Consider the following 22,089-nt stretch of genomic DNA (forward strand, 5'->3'; position numbering starts at 1 on the left):
GGATTTAAAACTTTCTGGATGTACACAGCACCAGTGACTCTTCTCTCCAGAACCAGCCGTGGCGTCCGTGTACCCCTCATAATACCACCCCAAACCATAATACTGGCGCCTTCGAATGGGATACGCGGTTGGGCTGTTTCTAGTCGGGTTTGTCGCTCTGGGGCCCTCCAAACCAGTGTTCTTCGCGAATCAGATACCAAATCAATTTTTGACTCATCAGAGAACATCGCGTTATTCCAGTTATTCCAATGATGCACCATTTTTCTAGCCTGTTGCAACCTTACTGTTTTGTAATAGTAGGTTAGTTAGTTAGAAACACGTAGCGGTCTTCTACAATACAAATTTACCGCATTTAGTCTGCGGGTTATTGTTTGCCGTGAAATATTCAGTCCTTGAAGCCTAGAAATTTCTCTGGATATACCACTTGTAGATTTTAGACGATTTCTATGAGCTATCAATGTTATTTACCGGTCTTGTGCTGCCGGACTTCCACCACCTCTGGGACGATCCTTGACGTCATTTGTATCTTGGATTTTTTTTTTTTGATAGAGCACTCTGAATAACATCAACAATATTCTAAATCCACTATTGACTAAAGCCCTGTAATATATAATATATATATATATATATATATATATATATATATATATATATATATATATATATATATATATATATATATATATATATGTATATATAAATGTATATATATATATATATACATTTATATATATATATATATATATATATATATATATATATATGTATATATAAATGTATATATATATACATTTATATATATATATATATATATATATATATATATATATATATATATATTTTTCAAATTATTTTTTCGACCGTACTGTTTTAAATATTGATTTAGAGTATCAGCAATCGGTCAGGAAATAAAACTCTATTTGTTCAGTCTCTCAATATTTCGTCACGATTTTGTGACTTCTTCAGGAGAAAACTGTAAATTTATTAGAATAATTAATGATTATATGTAAACAAAATGAATATTTTAATACTTACAACTATAAGAATGAAAATTTAAATTTTTCTGGCATATCTAAATAAATGACATATTTTTGTTTGATTTTATTAAGGAGTTATGGTAACCGCAATATGTTATAGAGTGAATTCCCGTTGTACAATTTTCAGTGAGTAGGTTAAAATAAACAATTACTATGACAGTATTATTCATTTTATAAAGTGGAAAGATGGAATTAATAAAATTGAGAAAGAATCAGGAACACGATAAATTGATCTATAAAATGTAATTGATGGTATGTAGTCAGTTACTGCAATACTGATATTTAGGAACGTAATAAAATTATAGGTACAGTTACTAGATAATTACTATAATAAGTATGTGTTTAAAGGTTAAGATCTATCATATTATATATTGTTTAGTATGTTGCAGTAGATATTACTTAAATGATTGGTGTCTGTCTTATAATTGATAGATTCAGGAGTTTTATTAATGTGTACCATTTCAAGGAAAAGCCGATTTTTATAATTATCAACTTGTTCCAAGATTTTTACATTATTAAAGTCAAAGTTATGTCCTGTCTTCAAGTGGTGGTCCACTAAGGCACAAGAGTTTTTTTGTATGTTACAGTCACTTTTGTGTTGAGTGACACGTTTTTTAAGCCACTGTTGACTTTGACCAATATAACAACTTTGACATTGACTGCAATTTATTCTATAAATTATATTACTCATTATTGAATTTGGAGTTTTAACTTTTATTTTTGTGAATAACCTTGAATTTAGAAGTGGATTGTATTTAATTAATTTAATGTTCGGAAATGTTTTGAAAAGTGGGACAATTTGGTCTGTTAAATTTTTTATGAAAGGTATTTTTTTATATGAAACTGGTTGTGGATTATTTATTAAAGCTCTATTGTAAAAGTTAGTGTTATAAATAAGTTTTTTTAATATATGTTTTGGGTAGCCATTGTTTAAAAACATTTCAAAAAGTTTCTTTAAATTGACATCTAGGAAACTCCGATCACAGATTGTCGTTACACGATTTTTCATAGATACAATTGTGTTAAATTTTTGACTTCTAGGATGATTAGAATAATAATTTATAAATCTGCCGGATGCAGTATCTTTTTGATACCAATCTAATATGATTTTGTTATCATTAGTTCTTATGACTTTGGTATCTAGAAAAGGTATACTATTTTCATTTTCATATTCGACAGTGAATTGAATATTTTGATGGAGTGAATTAAAGATCGTTTGTACTGTCTGAATATGGTTGAATGGTACACTGCATATTATATCATCAACAAATTTATAAATAAATGCTAGTGAAAACGGTAATTTTGAGATTCCAAGGTCTAATAAATGGTCTAGGATAATTGTTGCTAAAATAGGAGTAATAGGACTGCCCATTGGTGTTCCAAATATTTGTTTATAGAATTTATCACAAAAACAAAAATATGTGCTGTCAAATAAGAATGTTAATAATGACAGGAAATCTTTCCTAGATAATGACGTGAATTGTTCTATTTTAGACCATTTTTCTTGTATGATTTCAATGATTAACTTTATTGGGATGTTAGTAAACAATGACACTACATCTAATGATATTAAAACATAGTTATCTGGTAGCTGAATTCCATTTACAGCATTGACAAAAGAAAATGTATCTTTTGTATTGAAACTTGGCTCATTTTCAAATGTCTGTGTAAGTATATTTCCCAAGAATTTGGATAGGTTGTAAGTTGTGGAGTTTATAGTACTTACAATTGGACGTAGTGGTATATTTGCTTTATGTATTTTTGGTAGGCCATATAATTTGGGTATGTCAGAATTGTAAATTTTTAGTTCTTTAGCTTGTTGTTCTGTAAGCTAATTTTCGTTCTTTAAAGTTTTTATTAATTTATTATATGTAGTTTGGATGGAGGTAGTCGGATCATTGTTAATTTGGGTGTATGTTGTATTATCTTGTAAAAGAGTATCTATTTTTTGAATATAGTCTAATTTATCCATTGCGACTGTACATCCTCCTTTGTCTGCTGGTAGAATGTATAAGTCAGGATGATCCTTGAGAAATTTTTTTGTTTTATAAAATGTTGTTTTAAGATGAGAGAATTTTACGGTATTAGGATTTTGAATAAAATTCGTTGTTATATTGGTTACCTTTGCTCTTAGTAAATCTTTAGATGTGCTGGGTATATCTTCGATGATGTTCTCGATGTCAGCTAAAAAATGTTGTATATTTATATCATTGTTATTACATGAGACACCAAATTTTGGACCGAGTGATAACAAGTCTGAGATATCTAGTGGTATGTCAACTGTCGAAATATTTTTAAACCATTTTGAGTTGTTTAGGAATAGTGTATTTGTGTCTAAATTGTTTATTAACGCATTAAATTTGTCAATGTTTCGTTGTTTAGTTTTTTTAAAAGTTGATTCTAAATTAAATAATACTGTCATAGTAATTGTTTATTTTAACCTACTCGCTGAAAATTTTACAACGGGAATTCACTCTATAACATATTGCGGTTACCATAACTCCTTAATAAAATCAAACAAAAATATGTCATTTATTTAGATATGCCAGAAAAATTTAAATTTTCATTCTTATAGTTGTAAGTATTAAAATATTCATTTTGTTTACATATAATCATTAATTATTCTAATAAATTTACAGTTTTCTCCTGAAGAAGTCACAAAATCGTGACGAAATATTGAGAGACTGAACAAATAGAGTTTTATTTCCTGACCGATTGCTGATACTCTAAATCAATATATATATATATATATATATATATATATATATATATATATATATATATATATATATATATATATATATATATATATTATATATATATAATATGCCACTAATATTGCCACCTAACCTCATCATACGAAGTAGCTTTGATGAGAATGTTAATTTTAGGATCTCAAAAAATATGCCAAAAAGTTTACTGGTCCTACTCCTTGACTATAACCACCCTACTCGTAGGGTAATAATCTGTCGGTCGTAGAAAAAATATTTCAAATAGAAAATGTAGCTGAGATCATTTTAAACAGAAATGTTTTTTGGCACTTTTTTTGTAAAATAAATCGTTCTCTCAAAAACAACACGACGAAAATCAATTTTAAGTAAAATTTTTATCAATTCCACGGTAAAAATTCGATGTCTCTTCCATTCTGCCCTGTCGGATACTTTCCTTCGCCTCTGCCTGATGTTCATGGTTTTAAGTCATCATAGTGTCCTATCGACAAAAATCAAAAAGCGTTTTAAAGGTGAAGAGTGCAGCTTTCTTATTAAATTTTTGCATTTTGCCGCAAAATTCAGCTTTCACTTACGATTTTTAGATCAGAAAGCCGGTGTATTAAAGCCTATTAAATAACCAGTGTACAATACGAGTAATACTTGATATTCTTTTTGTTTTTTGTAACAGCCTCCTATAATATTACATAATAATATAATGAAATTTAATGAAAATATTGTGGCAGACTCTTGCTAGAATTAATTAAGTAGCGTTATATACGACGTTAATTATTTCAGTACGAATATTTGTATTTATTTGAAACAAACAGTAGATTTTTTTAATTTCTTTGACAATAAAATATTAAAATGCATCGAAAAAACATTCGCAAGTACATAAAAAACAGGGCCTCAAGATTCTCACCATCAAAGAAGAAATAAAAGAACAAATGGTTAATACAAAGCTCGATTATGTCTGCCCATTAACGTTAACGCTTTATAGCTACCTGAACAACAGTACCAGGTAAGAAGACGAAAGAGAAATTTAGCCCTTAAGTGTTTTGCGGCAAACTGGAAACGTTTTTTTGAAACGACAAAAACAAAAAGAAAAAGATCACTAACTGTAACATATTACGGAGTAAATCGTAAATTACTGTAATTAATAAATACAAGCTTTAACAAAATGGATCAGTTATTTTGTTTCTGTTCTATTGTAAACAAGATTCTCTTAATAATGTAATTGTATCTGTTTCTTAATTAGACAATTTAGACAAGTTATTTATATTTTAACATAGTCTTAAGTAGTTATAAAGTCTTTAAAATGACATTTCCAGCATTCGTTCGTCTTAATTTCTGCAATTTGTTTTTCATTTGTTTTGCGATTTGCTTCTTCAGAATATCTAAACATTCCTTTATTTCATTTTCATACTTCTCTATACGTTACTCAATTTTCCTGTTAACTTTTATTTACAAAACTGTTTGTTTTGTTTCAAGTAGATATTTTCTATTTCTTGTGATAAGTTGTAGAATTTTTTCTATTCTCGATTTCTCCTGACTTTCTGTTTTCATAACTGTTGTTTTTAAAATGTTTTCTTATTTTGGTTTGGGTGTAACCTTCGCACTAATTCCCACGCCAATCCCCACGCTAACCCCCACGGCAACCACCACCCAAATCAGTAGCCGTTATGCATTGGTTAGTTATCTGTGCAGTAGTGTCTGGAGGATCGTGAGACTGAGACCTTAGAAGCCCCAAACAAGACATAGAGAGACAGATAATAATTTTAACAATTATATTATAAAAATAAAAATTTTAAGTTGGCATTTATGACATTGAGGCTTATTTGTAATTGGTCGCTACTTTAAATTATTTATAAATTCAATTGTTTTTGTGTTAAGAAAATGTTTTCAAAATAACATTAAAATTTTCAGAGAAGCATTTATTAGATAAGGGCATTTTTGTATTAATTCTTTTTGAGATGTATTTGCAGCAATTTTATTAACCAAACTAATTTTATTTGGTGAGTTAACAAAAAAATTTTTTCTTTCTAGTTCAACTTTCTAAGATATTTTGTCTTTTTTAGCAGCTCTTAATAATAATTGTAAACACAATTGAAAGCTCGAGATAATAAATAGTTAACCAATAGCCCCTTTTATTGACTCGAACCCATCCAAAACATTTATATATTTGTTCCAAACGAGTCACAAGTACTTCTTTTTTGTTACTCTTATATATATATATATATATATATATATATATATATATATATATATATATACAGTGCTACTCAAAAGTCCGTTCCCCCTCGTATCTTTTAAACAGTTATTGTTATTATAGTGAAATTTGAAGGGAGGTAATAGACAGACGTAGGCTTGTCAACTAGTCATAACAGGTGACGTAATAGTGACAGTTGACGTTACAGCACCACTGTGACAAATAATTTTAAATGGGACCTTATGGCAAGTGATACTTCGTTTGAAAGGTATTGAAAAAACCTATTTAGTCATAATAATTTTGTTTGAGTTTAAGCTCATTTTGATGAATAAATTAATTAAATACTAAAAGTGTAGCTTCTTATTTAATTAATGAATTTAACAACCAGTTCTTAGAGTAAGTATTCAAAATATGCTCCATCTACTTCCTAACAGTAATGCATCCTATTCTAAACCCTTGCCGTACTCGTTCAAATGTTTTGGGGAAGATTGCCCTACATTCTTCAACAATTCCGTGTTTCGTTATGCTGTAGCGTAAACCGCAGTTTTCAAGTATCTCCACAGAAAAAAATCCAATGGTGTGAGGTCCGGTGACAGAGCTGGCCATTTTATCGTACCTTATCGTCCAATCCATCTACCACGATATTCCTCATCTAGGTAACGTCTTACTGCACCATAATGGTGTGCAAGAGTACCATCTTGTTAAAGCGTTATTTCCAAGTTGCCGAATTCATCTGAATTATCCTTCAGAATTTTAAGTATTAACGGTTCAATTGCATTTTGTAACATTTCCGAATACACTTCACTGGTTAAGTAAGTAAAGTACTTATTAAGAAAAACAGGCCCAACTATGTGGTTTCCCAAAATGCCTACCCAAACATTTATTTTTTTAAACTTTGATCAAATGAGAAGGCAGATATCGAGCACAGTTTATTAATTAAATCTTGCCCAAATACTTTCGCTTCCTAGAGCATCTTCTGGGGCATCTGAAATAAACAAAGAAACGTTTTTTTAACTGAAGAAAATTAACCAACTTCGATAAAAAACTCGAAGTTGAAGGTTGATAAAAATTTTTGTGTGATATAACGTTTTTAGACTTACTTCGTCAATTTTGGCAACAAACTGTTGGATAATGTCATAAACATAAATTTGTACATTACACGTAGTTAACGTAAAAACAATTAGAGAATTAAAAAACGTCAACTTTTTGACAAGTAACCAGAGGCATTATTAAGTATATATACCAGACAAGGTATCAGTTCCCATAAGGTTCTATTTAAAATTATCTGTCACAGTGGCGCTATAAAGTCATCTGTCACTATTACGTCACACACTTAAAATATGCAACAAATTCAGGCGTTTGACTGTTAATTTTTTATTATTTTAATAGTTACGATAATAATGCTAAATACACAATATTTTAAATGATATATCACAAAACGTAATTAATATGGTGTTATACAACCCAAATAACCTATTAATGCCATAAGAATTATCAAAATATTTAAAAATTAGTGACAACTAAATAATGGGACAGTATGAAGTAACTGCTAAAAACAAGACAAAATAAGACTGCAATTAGACTGCAAAAACAATGCAGCCGGACATTCAACATACGTCAAAATATATTCTACAAATAATTTCTATAAAATGGTAAGATTTCAATAAAATGGTATCTCTATAAACTAAAAAATTGCTGAGCTGGTAATTGAAAATTATTGCCGTAATCAAACTATGATTGATGAAATTAATATTCCTAAAACTACAGTGTGAAATATAATTAAGCTTTATGAGGAAACATGAAGTGTCTTAGTTAGAAAAGGTAAAATCCCGGGAAGTTCACAATTAGTTTCTGATAGGAATAAGAGAATATTAGTAGGGTTACAAAAAAGGTCGAAGAAATACTATAAAGTAAGTTATAGATAAATGTAATCATGAAGTTGGATTAAACCAGTCAACGGAATACTGTCGAAACTGGAAACATAAATCTGATATTAATCTAAAAAAACTAAACGTGTATCTGTAGTTTATTATATTTCAACATATTTTCTAGTCAAAGAAAAAGTCACTTTTAACAGCAAAACAAAAGCAAGCCAGGCTCATTTAACCGAAACGTAAACTTTCTTGGTCGGTAGAAGATTGGTCCCAAATAATTTTTAGTAAAGAATGAAAATTCGACGTATATGTTGATAACCCCAAACGAGTTATTGGCATTAAGCATGAAGCTTTTCACAATACGTCGGCATACTGCCAAAAGTGACCAAGTCATGTTTAGGTAGTTTCGAGAAAATGAAGTGTAAAGTTTTAGAAGTGCCTATAAAATCGAACATGATAACTACACAGTTTTGAAGGTTTTATTTTTCGAGGGTTAGTCATCTAGAGGCAAATACTTTATTTAATAATAAAATAACTCTTATGGTACACTAACAAAAATGCAATAAAGATGACTTGGTCACTTCCGATGTAAGATAAAATTAACCAATATGACTTGGGCATGTCTAACTTGACATGGTAAAACTAACGTAAGAACCGATAAAAATAAAAAAAATTGTTTGTAGTATAGATGTTTATTGCTTACATACAATAAAATTAATCAATATCAATATCGCTATCTGAATCTGATACTGCTGGTTCTGGAACTCTATCAAGCGCCTTATTATTCACAGGCAAAGACTTGTATGAATCATGATATTCAGGCGGAATTATGCTACTTGTTATAAGTTTAAGCAAACTGTTTTTCTTCTTTTCCGTTATTGGTAACAACGATTTATATAATGGCTGTAGATATATCGCCGTTGCTGTTGGTCTTCCTCTTCCAGCTACCCGAAGCACATGAAACTCAGTCTCTGAAGGTCTGTATTTAAATAAAATACATCCTGGATTAGCCTTTTCATACCTCATGCATTTTATTCTTAGCCATTCAACCTTGTTTCCTTTCTCATCTTTGCTTTTATTTTTAATTAAGGTATTTGCTAGAGCTTTTAAGTCAATGAAATCAGAAAATCTTAATTCTTGAACATTATAGGGACTACAACTTTTATTTTTATTGCGATTAGAACGTGCAAGTCGGAAAATGTTTAAAAGGTCATTGTGTGTAAAGATGCATACATGGTTCTTTGCTTTTTCGATTGCAGAATGCATTGAGTCCACTTCCATGTATGTGTGCCCTTTCTGCAAAAAATTATGTTGGATAACATCAAAATGCATGTGGTGTACAATATACAGAAAGAGAGCAGAAATAAATTGATTTCGGTTCTGTCCACTGCAGCTATCAGAAAAAACACTAATTTCTTTTATAGTAGTTGGAATACTTTTTATCCAGCAGAGTAACGCAGTTCCTATTTCACAACTTCCCCTTGGACCATTTAATTCCTTGTATAATACATTTGAGAAACGGCCGAAGTTGGAATATTTAAAACGCTTTGTAGATCAAAAGTTGCACTTATAAAATTAGTATCTGCATTTCCTCTAACCTTGTCATTGGCCTTGAGTTGATTTGCTTCGTCACGTCGCGCAATATGAGCTGTGTAATCTTTATCCGATATTAATTTCTTTTTGTGTTTCTCGCATAATTCACAAAGATCCTTTTTCGGGTGAAAGAAAGATAAATTAAATTCTTTCCCAAATATACGACGATAAGTAATTTCGGAAACGTATGGTTTATTATCTTCTTTGCATTTATTGACGTATAAGTCATACATCTTGGAAATTGATAAACTTGGATCTAGATACTGTTGCTTTGAAGATTTTCTGCAATAATGGGAGTCCATCGCAGGAAAGCTGGCAATATGTTCTCTTACTATTACTATCATGTTTTCAGATGTTTTGTTAGATGGAACATGATGACCTCTGTTATCTGAAATAGCAAACAATCCATGTTCATTTGCTCCCTTCAAAGCTGTATCCACAGGCCCGTGGCTAATGCAAAGAGTTTTAAGAAAGAATACTTTGCACACTTGAATTCTGTGCTCATTCTTCTGGAAATGATATTTCCTAGATGTTTCCTTCTTAGTGCCTGTTCCAGTACGAACCCTTCGATATTTTGGCTTAGTCCACGAAACACAAGATAGAATAAAGTCCTTTTGCCTTTCATACTGTAACTTCCAGAAACTTGCTCATAACTTGTCACGTTCTTCTTCAGAAAAACTGGTTGAACACTGAAATTTACAGTTTTTGCAGTTGACCTTTTGGTTTTTTTGGACTTTTTATACCAGTTTTACTTACGTAGGGAATACTTAACGATCTGTTCTGTTTGGCAATATTCTTCTTCCATTTTTCTGGACTGGCTTTTTTCCATCTTGGTTTTTTTACTAATACTTCATCCTCACTACTTTCATCTTCAGTGGCAATGTAATTATCATCACTCTCTGTTCCAAATGGTTCTGATTCAGTCTCACTCGTTGTAAATTCAGCATCTACATGCAGTTTGATAGGTATTTGATTTTGATTACCACCCGATGAACTGTTATTGAGGCTAGTAGTTGGATCTGAAATAAAAGAAGTTATCAATAATCTCGAATCATTTCACTCGTATATTATTTATGTAATACCCCTTTGGCATAACTTGAAATATTTTATTAAAAATAAATCATAATCAATCAAATACAATAAAAGTAATACCTAACCTATAACGTAATTTTTGGAACATACTATAAATAATTACATACCTGTACTGTTTACTGCAATTTCATTTGTTAAATTTTCTGCACACAAGGAGGCTATGTACTTCCCCTGGAACACGTTTTTTGAATTTTCTTTGCGTTAGGACAATGATTTTGACACAAAATTAAGTATCCTTGTACGTAACGTCTACTTAAGTTAAATTGGTCAGACAAGTTTAATAACAACAACCTACCGAAAAAAGTGACCAAGTCGCCTTGGTCAGTTTTGGCGGTAGCGAATACCAGTATTATGACTTAAGCATTCTAAGGCATGCCTGAAACTAGGCAACCATATTTATATCACGAGTTGGGCATTTTTTCTGGAAAAGATCTTATAGTTTTAGGTGATTTGGTCAATAAACATCAAAATGAGATTTTTTTGACTTGGTCACTTTTGGCAGTATGCCGACGCAAAGACTGTTTGAAATGAACCGTAAATTTTCTAAATGATTTGGAGTTGTATGGCAGTATCAGGGACAGCCTATTTTTAATTTATTGAGGGTACCGTTGATGCTGCAAAATATCAACAAATAACTCAAAATAATCTGTTTTCAAGTAACGTGAGATTAAATTCTGGCTGGAATTATATTTGCAAGCAGGGCAAAGCGGCCTGCCATACGGCTAGAATCACAAACAACTGGTTTGAAAACCACAATATAAATGTCCTTTATTTAGTCTTCTAACAGTCCTGACCTAAATGTCATTCATACAAGCAAAAAATATCAGCAAAAAATAAAACAGGCACTAGCGAATAGCTTAGCGTAACTTACACTTAGCGAACATTATACGAACCTAAAAGCCAAAATAAAGCAGATTTGCAATTAATTTACTTCTGAACATTACAGATCCTTAGTCGCGTAAATGCTCATACATGCTTAAGCGAATTCTAGTCGTTATGAAGTTTAAGGGCGATGCTACTCCATTTAATAATAAGCATTTGTTCTATATCCTGGGAGAGATGAAAGATGCTGATTGAACCTATGTTATCAGTTAATAGATTTCATCAAGTGAAAGAGTGAGAATACGGTAACGTTATTTTAGCAATGGAGCATGCGCAGTATGAAAATTGAATAACGCAAATGATTTTAACGTTTACGAACTCCATTACCGTACGTCATATAGCGGGTTTGATATACGGTAACGTTAGCAGCGAATCGCACCAATTCGTCAAGACTCGGGACTCGGAGATTGAAGTTCCTGTTCTGTAATTTTATTTCTGTGCATTAGTTAACACGTGTTTTCTGTTTTTTTGGTTAAGCATCTGTGAGACAAATAAAACATTTTATTATATTTCATTATATTTATCAATTAGGAACACGGAAATATTGAAAAAGACAAAAAGGTTGCGTTTTACAAGCACTGATGACCTTTTACTAGTAAAAGAAGTGCGTGGAGTCAACCCTCTGGAATGTCCTGTTTTGCAACCAAAAATACTATTTGGTTTGCTCAGTCTCTAAGCTATCAAAATTGAACACAGAATGTACATTGTGTATGTTATCATTTAACATACGATTTAGTATTAACTCTTCTATAACTTCGTCATTTGCTTCAACTAATATTGCTTGTTCTTAAATTTCTTCCATAGTTTTGTAGAAAAAATTTGAAACTCAAAATGTACAAAACCAGATAAAATGTATACCTTGGGTGAAAGAAAAAAAAAAATTTAATTATTTTGCTGTCACATACGACATTTGACTGACAGCTGCCAACTATTAACGTGAAGTACCAATTCGACCATTTGATAACTCTAAAATTACATGTCCGTTAAAAAATTTTACCGTAAAAAAATAGCGTTAACATGTCAAAATAAAGGAAGGTTAACATTTTACTTGATAACTCTCTAATACCTACTTACATAGTAATACATTAAAAAAAATAATTAGAAAAAAATAAACAATCAGCTATCTGAATTTTGTATGTATGTTAGTTTGTCCCCTTTTATAGTTGTTAAGGCTCGTATATATATATATATATATATATATATATATATATATATATATATATATATATATATATATATATATATATATATCGCCTCTTTGCTTCAATAAGGTGTTAAGTTAAAAAGTACAATTTTACAGGAGCCTCCTTTTTAACTTAAAGAAAATTATTGTCTCCAAAGAAATGCATTTTTATAGTCCATCTAATATTAACTATAAGTGTTAACTAATTACGTCTCTGAAAATATTAGATAGGCTTGATGATGTAATAAATTTAGCTAAAAATTTGCATATTTACGAAAAAGGTGATAATATGTTTATCATATATGCACACTTTTCCTGCAAAAATGTAATAAGATGAATGTTACAAACTGACTTATCACGTTGTTCATGATAATATTTTTGTTATGTTACTGGGTTATACAATAAAGAAACATTGTCGAAATAAAAGATTTTAGATTTGAGAATACGTTCTTTATTGAAAAAGTGTAACTATAACAACCAATAACAGAACTACAAGGCAAAATTAAAGTGCAATAATTCTTAAATTACGAAAATGTAACACTTAAAATATTGTCTTTGTCAAAACAAGCAATAACGTGACTTTTAAAATTACAATGATTCATAAAATGGCCTATGATATCTTGGTTGGAATTAGGTTTTTATTATCCAAATCCATGAGTTCCGCTTTTTTCTTCTCAGGCACACCTGGTTTTGCGCCGTATGCATCTCTCAATTCCAAATTGTTGCTCTTTTTCTTTTTATTAATAACTACAACTTTCTGAAATTGTTTGTCAGCGTATGAATGTTTAAAAAATATAGCATCGGGTTCGCTTTTTTTAAGTTCAATCACCTTTAAACCTGCTAGTTTTACTGTCTCATTATTTTCATCTTTCAGCAAAGAAAAGTTCATTTGATTGCATAAACTCTTCAAGTCAAAACAAAATCGGCGAAACACATTTCATTAACATGGAAGGGCTCGCTTTTCTTCCTTGCAGCCTTTACGGCACCAATAAATGCATCAGTTGTATACATAGGGCAGAATCTTAATTGACTTTTAATTTCTCTCTCAATTTGGGAATGAGCAGAATCTCCCTCGTTTTGGGTGTGCCCTTTTATCAAATATTTATGCTTTACTGAGTTAAGATTTTCAATTGTTTTTACTGCGTATAGATACATACAGATCATAAATTTATTTTTTTGCTGGCCTGCACAATTATCCGAATAGAACACAACGTCCAAATTGTTGGATGTTTCTAAAACTTTCTTAAGCTACTTGTAAACACATGTACCGATTTCATTCACACCTCTATGGGCGTTTGACTCATCCCAAACATAGCTTTTAACACAGTTATTTTGAATGTTGTATATGGTTAAATTAAAAATATTCAATTTCGATTTATAGTAGAAGACCGAGATCTCCCCTTTGGGGCACTGGAATACTGCTTGCAAGTCATACACTGCGACCAGAATTTTATTGTCTTTTTTATCATTTTCTTTCTCTATACGTGAGAGAACTTTTTCACTTTGATGTGTTTCGTTTTTCTCTTTTATTTGTTGTTTCTCTTCCTCGGTGCTATTTTTATAACCTTCACACACATCACACAAGTTTTTTTAGGAACAAAAAATGATGTGTTGAAATCTTGAGTAAATATACGGTAGAACATCAAATATGTGGCAAAAGGTACATTTAGTGATTTACACTTTGTAACATAGTCTCTGTGTAGGTCGGTAATCGCTTTGCTGCCATCATTGTAATATCTTTTTGAGTTAACTCTTATGTAATGACATTTAATTTTTGGTACTGATTCTATAAATGTTTTAACGCCATTTTTAATGCTTTCATCTACCTTATATCTATTTTCATGACGTCCTCGATTATCTTTCATTGCTGAAATGTTGCTCTCTAGTCTTTACACCAGCAACAGTTAAAAAGAAAGCGTTGTTATTGTCACGAGAAGGTGCAACGTTCCCATCGGTATGTATTTTAACGTATCGAAATTTTGGGACGACTGCTTCAACATTGTTTGCGATAAATGATTACTGTTTTTCGATGTTTCCTAAATCCCAGTATTCTTTAAATAATTGCAAACGTCGCTCCTCTGTGATATTTAACCGACATTTAAAAGCACATTTTTCTCTGTAAGATGGTTTCAATGTTCGTTCTGGAATGGTTTTCTTAGCCTTTAGTGTTTGATAAGATTTTCCACTATTTCTCAGTTTCTTTACTACATTTTTTTGCCAATTATCTTCTTGTCTTCGTCTTTTTTTTTCCTATTTTATTTGGACTACAATTTGGATTTGTTAACTTCTGTTGAGAGGCACTTATATTTTCTTTATCAGACGTTTCACTTTGTATTGGTATAAGGTTATTAGGTATCATTTCATAGTCTTCCCTAGGTAGCAGATTCACACTTTCACATGAAATATTGTCTTGATTTACTTGTGCTAACGGGTAAATTTTGTTCGTCAGAATATGAAGCATTTCTTCGATTACGATGTCTTAGTTCTACATCTTCATAGTCTGGGTCTTTTACGGAGTCGTCGGTATCTGTAAAGAAAATTATGATTAGAATATTATCGGAACTGTTAAATCAACTTTTTCTTCTGTTAACATTGAGTCCTCTATGTTTGAAGTTTCATTCCGTATGTTTAATGTTGTGCCATTATCTAAAAAACGGTACGTCAAATTTAATAATATTATATAATAGAAGATAAGAATAAAGCAGAAGATAATAGTAATAAAAGTCATATACGCAAACCTGTTAGTCATACCCTACCTAACACAGATATTTAAATCTTACACAAGTTTTTGGTCAATCGTAGCCAGAATCGGCGATAAATGACAGCAAAACCTATCGTCTAATGGGTGCCTAAATAATTCGTAGATAACTAAAACTTACATACCTGTACTAGTCATTAGAACGGGAATGTTCGATTTCTCGGTTGCCATTGTAATTTCCTCGTAGATCGCGATTCCATCTGAAAAAATAAGTACATACTAGTTATTTATTTTAGTATGAACAATGTAATATTTAAAAATAATCCTCATAAAAATATTGTTTTTTTTTCTGGAAGAACGAAACATCAGTATGTAACTTGAACTTGTTTTTTGTACTGGGAAAACTTTTATCATATCCAACCTGGTATCCTTAGATAACACAAAGCAAAGTTTATATATTTTCAGCAACAGTGTGACACGAAGATATATACCAATTCACACTCCAAGGACATTTTTCAACAACACTGTTTTAAAATAGACATATCACACTATAGAATAAAAAAATAATATTGAATGAATACATACCTTTGCAATCACAATGTAATATCGTCGTGATATCACGTTCTTGTCGAAAAACTAGTGCACCTTGGACAGAGACAACTGTCTTGTCTCATTGTTGAAACAAAGCACTCTGAAGAAAGAGATAGCGTGACATCGCAAAGTAGCACCTTTCCGCTGTCTCTTTTTCTTATACATTTGCTATTACTCACTAAGTAGATACCGCGTTTTCGGAGAAAATAAAGTTTGACACGGCGGTTTTAATTATCAAATAAAAAAAAATTGAGTTTTTGTACTTGTCACGTTATTGAAGCAAAGAGGCGATATATATATATATATATATATATATATATATATATATATATATATATATATATATATATATATATATATATATATATATATATATATATATATATATATATATATATATATATATATATATATATATATATATATATATATATATATATATCAAAAAGGGGGTTGAGGTTAATTGGGTATACAGCTGATTGAAAACCAAGTGTACTCTGTTCAACAGTTCAGTATATTTCGCCAATTTTCATTGGCATCATCAGATGAGAGCTACAATTATTTAAAACATGGTAAAATACAATGTAATAATTGTTTGTTGTTTATATACTTACTTGATTGGGGTTAACGGCAGTGTGATTTATTTTAATAACATCAAGTAAAGATTTATATATATATATATATATATATATATATATATATATATATATATATATATGTATATATATTATGTTATTTTCCAAAATCGCAGTGAAATATTTCTGTAAAATGTAATTTAAACAAATGAAGATAATCCACCACTTTTAGGGTACTAATAGGCTCCTAAAGGCTCTCTCGAGTAGATCCCAATGAAAGCATGTAAAATGGGTTTAACATTTTTAATTGGTGTGAGTGGCCCTTTTCTACATAAACACATATAATTACCTAGCCATTTTTAAATTCATTTTTTTTTCTGTTTTTCCAGGAAAAAAGCTCGTCGCATATGCTATTCTAATTAAAATTTTCATTTCGAATGCCCATCAGAATCTTTTGATCTTTTATTCCATTGAAAAACAGAAATGATCTCGTTATACAATGCCTTCTGATTTGGAATTTAATGGAATATCTAACAGAGTATGCTGATATGTAAGAAAGACGGAACTTGACGACTTAATAGAATACCGTGAGGTCTAAAAGTATTTAACAAAAAGATAACCTTAGTTATCTTTTTGGTGACTAATTTCGTACCAAATTGTCCTAGGATTTAAATTTGTGAAAAAATGAAAGAATTCTAAATATGAAAATATAATTTTCCTCCAGGTAGTGGTTAAAATGTTATTGTATTTCAAAATAATTTTAATGTATTTCAAAATAATTTTAGAATATTTATTTTAGAAATTATTTTTCTTATTTTTTTTTTGGTTATTTTTATAGAATAGATCTTCTTTTATAAGCCGTTTGTAAAATTGCTATAACTGTAATAGTTTCTGACTTATAGAATAGACTAGAAATATCTTTGTTCACAAGAACGGGTTGACAAATAAATGCACGATTTAAATGACTCCAATTAAAGTGAATAGTGTCAATACAAGAAATACTAAAGTAATAAAAATATACAATGAAGATACTTACACATGAACAAGTTAAAAAAATTTAAATCACTACTATTGAAAACAACAAAAAACAAGTTTTCTTTCCTCCAAACTTTATCTATCTCAATAAATATTCATTGACCGAATGTGGTTCAAGATCTATTATAATATCGCTTACATATTCCGTAAAGTTGTTAAAATTGTTTTCCATTTTAATCACATTCGGCAATTTATTATAAAATTTGACACGCGTACATCGGAAACCTCACTGTTATAGAAAGTATATGCATAGGCATATTGTAGGTAGTCGATACTGTGGCTTCGTGTATTAAAATTATGCTTTATGCTGTTTACTTCAAATATATGTCTATTTTTGTAGATAAATACCAGGCACTCATAAATATTAAGAATTTGGATTGGATGACAAAGGGAATAAAAATAGATGGAGAATATCTAAACAACTTACGTTTCGCCGATGATATACTTATAATAGCTGAAGATCTAGGTATGGCAAGAGAGATGGTACAGGAACTCGTTGTGGCTACAGAAAGTGTAGGTTTAAATATAAATATTTCGAAAACAAAAATCATGACCAATTTGGTACCCAACCAGAACATCAGTATTGGTGAGAAAGAAATAGAACTCGTAGATAGATATAAATACCTGGGACATGAAATTATGATTGGCAGCGATAACCAGACTCATGAACTGAAGAGAAGAATCGGCCTTGGGCAGCATTTGGAAAACTGAGAGAAACTTTTAAAAGAGAGCTGCCCACATGCCTAAAGAGAAAGGTATTTGATCAGTGCGTCCTCCCAGTCTTGACGTACGGAGCAGAAACACTTACAAGAAACACTTAGCAGAAACCTTAACAAAAGTAGCAGCTACCAAACTGAGAGTCACACAAAGAAGAATGGAGCGGTCCATGTTAGGAATAACTCTGCGAGACAGAATAACCAACGAAGACATCAGGAGAAGAACCGGAGTGACTGACATCAACGAGAAGATAGCCAGACTAAAATGGAGATGGGCAGGACACATAGCCAGAATGACAGATGGGCGATGGACAAAAAGGTTATTGGAATGGAGGCCAAGGGAAGACAAGAGAAGCGTCGGTCGACCACCTACAAGATGGACTGACGATTTAAGAAGACTCAATAAAAACTGGATGAGAGCGGCGCAAGATAGACGGGGTTGGAAACATGAGGAAGAGGCCTATGTTCAGCAGTGGACTCTTGAGGCTGGATGATGGACTCATAAATATAGGTTCCAGTTAGTCATTACACCTAATTCTTTGAATTTTCCTTTGCAGGAATCTCTAAATTTTAAACCAAACAGTATCCTAACCATTTTTGTCTGAATAATAAAAACTTTTTCGGCTTTGGTGCTTTCTCTCCAGAAAATTACCCCAAATCTTATATGTGAGTGGAAGTTTGCAAAATAGAGAGCTCATTTTGAGATGACAGCTAAATATGATGATATTACTCTTAAAGGGTAACAAACTGATGTTAGCTTAAAACATAATTTACCAACCTGCATTTCAAAGTCTAAATTCTGATCTATATGTATACCCAGAAATTTGGTGTTATCTACTAAAAATACTTCCTCTTCTTGTATCTGAACATTACTTGGTATTGTATTGCTGTTTATTTTAGTTTTGAAAATCATATCATTTGTTTTCTCCTTATTTACTTTAAGTCTGTTCATATTAAACCACGTCTGAGCATCCTCCAAAGTATCATATCTAGAAGGTTATTCAAAGATGATCCTAAGATTAATGTTATCAAAGTCATCATCAAAGTTTACTGAATGAAAATTGTTCCTATTTTTTACAATGTTTATAGCGAGATCATTAACATAAAAAGCAAATAACAAAGGGCTTATAATACTGCCCTGTGGGATGCCTACAGTAAGAAAGCCCTCTTCGGAGACGTACTTGACTTTATATTCTACAATTATTGTTGCAAGCAACAAATAAAATAACTTTTAAACTATTGAGTAGATAGCTTTAAAATTTTAATCATATTTTAAGCACCACAAATCCTAACATTTCAGGAAGTATAAAAGTTCATTTTTTAAAAAACTTAGTAACCTTTATAAGAAACCGGAATTTTTGACTTACAAGCCTCTTACTCTAAAATTGGTTTCAAATGCTTTACTTTTTGCCGATAAACGAAAATAGCGAAAATTGACCTTTTTTAACCTTAATTTTTTAATAACTAATTAAGTCCAAAAAATCGGCTGCAGGAAACACAGGTTTCTGTTATAGAGGTCCATATTAGTCAAAACAACTAGTGTCACGAGAAAAATCCTATTTCCCTGGATTATAACGTGCTTTGTATAAAACTTAAGAGGTCGCTGGTTAAATGATATTAGAAATAATATTGAAGAAAAATGCAATATTTTGACTGTAAATAAACTAGCGAAAAATAGCAAATACGACTGTGAATAAATTACGAAATTAACTGGCTTTAGCTCATACTGTTGTCTGTACAAAGATTATAGACTCACCTTTTGAAATATTAATGTATTCATAGCAAGCAGAAGAATTGGTCGCGGTGCGTCACGACGCCATCCGAGGCAAAGAAGGAAGGACGCCCCGTGTGGTGTTCGCTGTTTCGGTAATGAAGGCGAAGTGTCGAGACTTGAGACGGTCAAACAGAACCCTCTAACCGTTGGGTGGTTTATGGACAAGTCATCATCATCATCATCATCTAGCCTTCATTTATCACGTCCACTGCTGGACATAGGCTAGTTGCCAATTTTTCGTGATACGCCTGATGTCGTCAGGCCAACGTGTAGGTGGTCTTCCTCTACTACGTTTATCTGCTCTTGGCCTCCAATGTGTAATTTTACTCGTCCATCTTGAGTCATGCATTCTCGCTACATGGCCTGCCCAATTTCATTTAAGTTCCGCTATGCGTTCCACAACATCAGCAATACTCGTCCTTCTTCTAAGATCTTTGTTTCTTATTCAGTCCCGCAACGTCACTCCCAGTATAGATCGTTCCATTCGTCTCTGTGCCACTCTCAATTTCGACGCCGTAGTCTTGGTTAGAGTCATAGTTTCCGCCCCATAGGTCATGACCGGTAATACGCATTGGTCAAATACTTTTCTTTTGAGGCTAATTGGTATGTTGGCCCTAAGTGGGTCTCGAAGTTTTCCAAAGGCTGCCTACGCTAAAGTAATTCGTCTTTGGATTTCGCATGTTTGGTTGTCCTTGCTAATTCTTATTTCGTGACCCAAATACGTATATTTCTCCACCAGCTCTACCACTTTGTTTTGAATAGTTAAATGGTTATTGGGAACCATATTTGCCATAGATTTGGACAAATACATTCTGAGACCCACTTTCGAACATGCAAAGTCCAATTCATTTAACATATCTGTGGCTTCTCCTAAATCATCTGTGATAAGGACAATGTCATCTGCGAAACGGAGATGGTTAAGTTTTTCACCTTCTATTGTTACTCCTCTGTGGTCCCAATTGAACATCTTAAAGGCATACTATAATGCCGTTATGAATAATTTCGGTGACAATCAGATCTATTCTGTAACTTTTAACAAATCGAATAGAAATGACCAAGTCGAATCGTAATTACCCGAAATCGGAATGTTGGATATCTATCTCGTCGTTTTCGTGTTTGGATTGGCATTCTGTAACTCACATCGTAATCGGTGTAAATCTAAAACGCCAACTTCTACTAGACGCGCTCAGAAGTTAGTGGCAACCCCGCACTGAAAAGTGAAATAAGTGAAAAAAGTGAAATAAGCAATCGGTAATACGCAAAGACAAGTTTGAAAAATTCGTTACAAGAATACAAAATGGCAAGCGGAACACAAAAGAAAAAGACATCTGCTGAGTAGTTAGATTATTTAGTAAAGTTTATCTAAATAAATAACACCACAGACTAAAAAATGAAGCAGCTACAAAATTTTCGCTAATTTATATCAACAAGTCCACAAATAAATGTCAAAACAATAATGATACCAATGCGCAAGCGTCAAGACCAATTTCAATGTCGAAATTTGATCTCGACAGAGCTTGTCTAGTCGAAATCAATTTCTACACAACATTCCGATAGTAGAGGTCGAGATGAGATACAGAATACCGATTTCTACAATTCCGATCCGACTTGCTCATCTCTATTCTATTTGACTCATTTCTATTCGATTTGTAGTTACAGAATAGGGCTGAATGTATCTCCTTGCCTTATCCCACGTTTTATTTTTATTGGTCGGGTTTTATCATGTATCTTAACAGTCCTAGTGGCATTTTTGTAAATATTGTAAATAAGTTCACTATACCTATGGTCAATCCTGTTGTTATTCATTGCTTCTATAAGGCTGTCTATTTCGATCGTTCTAACGCTTTATGAAAATCTATGAAAGTGAGGACAAGAGGTTTGTTGTATTCTATAGATTTCTCAATGAGCGTCTTTACTGTATGGAAAAGATCATTGGTACCATAATTTGATCGGAATCCTGCCTGCTCTCTCGGTTGGTAGAAATGTAATTTTCTCTCCAATCTTGATGTCACTAACCTAGTGAAGAGCTTGTATATGTGGTTCAACAGGCTAATACGTCTATAATTCTCTAGGTCCGTTCTATCTCCTTTTTTATGTAGAAGAATGGTTATAGCATTGTTCC

At 31.6% G+C, this 22,089-nt stretch overlaps 1 protein-coding gene across 2 annotated transcripts in view; it reads left to right on the top strand.

The window, feature by feature from the left end:
- LOC140445742 (calsenilin-like) overlaps positions 1-22,089 on the top strand; it is an 859,410-nt gene that overhangs the window by 734,196 nt on the left and 103,125 nt on the right. The window lies entirely within an intron of this gene.

Source organism: Diabrotica undecimpunctata, chromosome 7, assembly GCF_040954645.1.
Source record: "Diabrotica undecimpunctata isolate CICGRU chromosome 7, icDiaUnde3, whole genome shotgun sequence".
Classification (NCBI taxonomy): domain Eukaryota; kingdom Metazoa; phylum Arthropoda; class Insecta; order Coleoptera; family Chrysomelidae; genus Diabrotica; species Diabrotica undecimpunctata.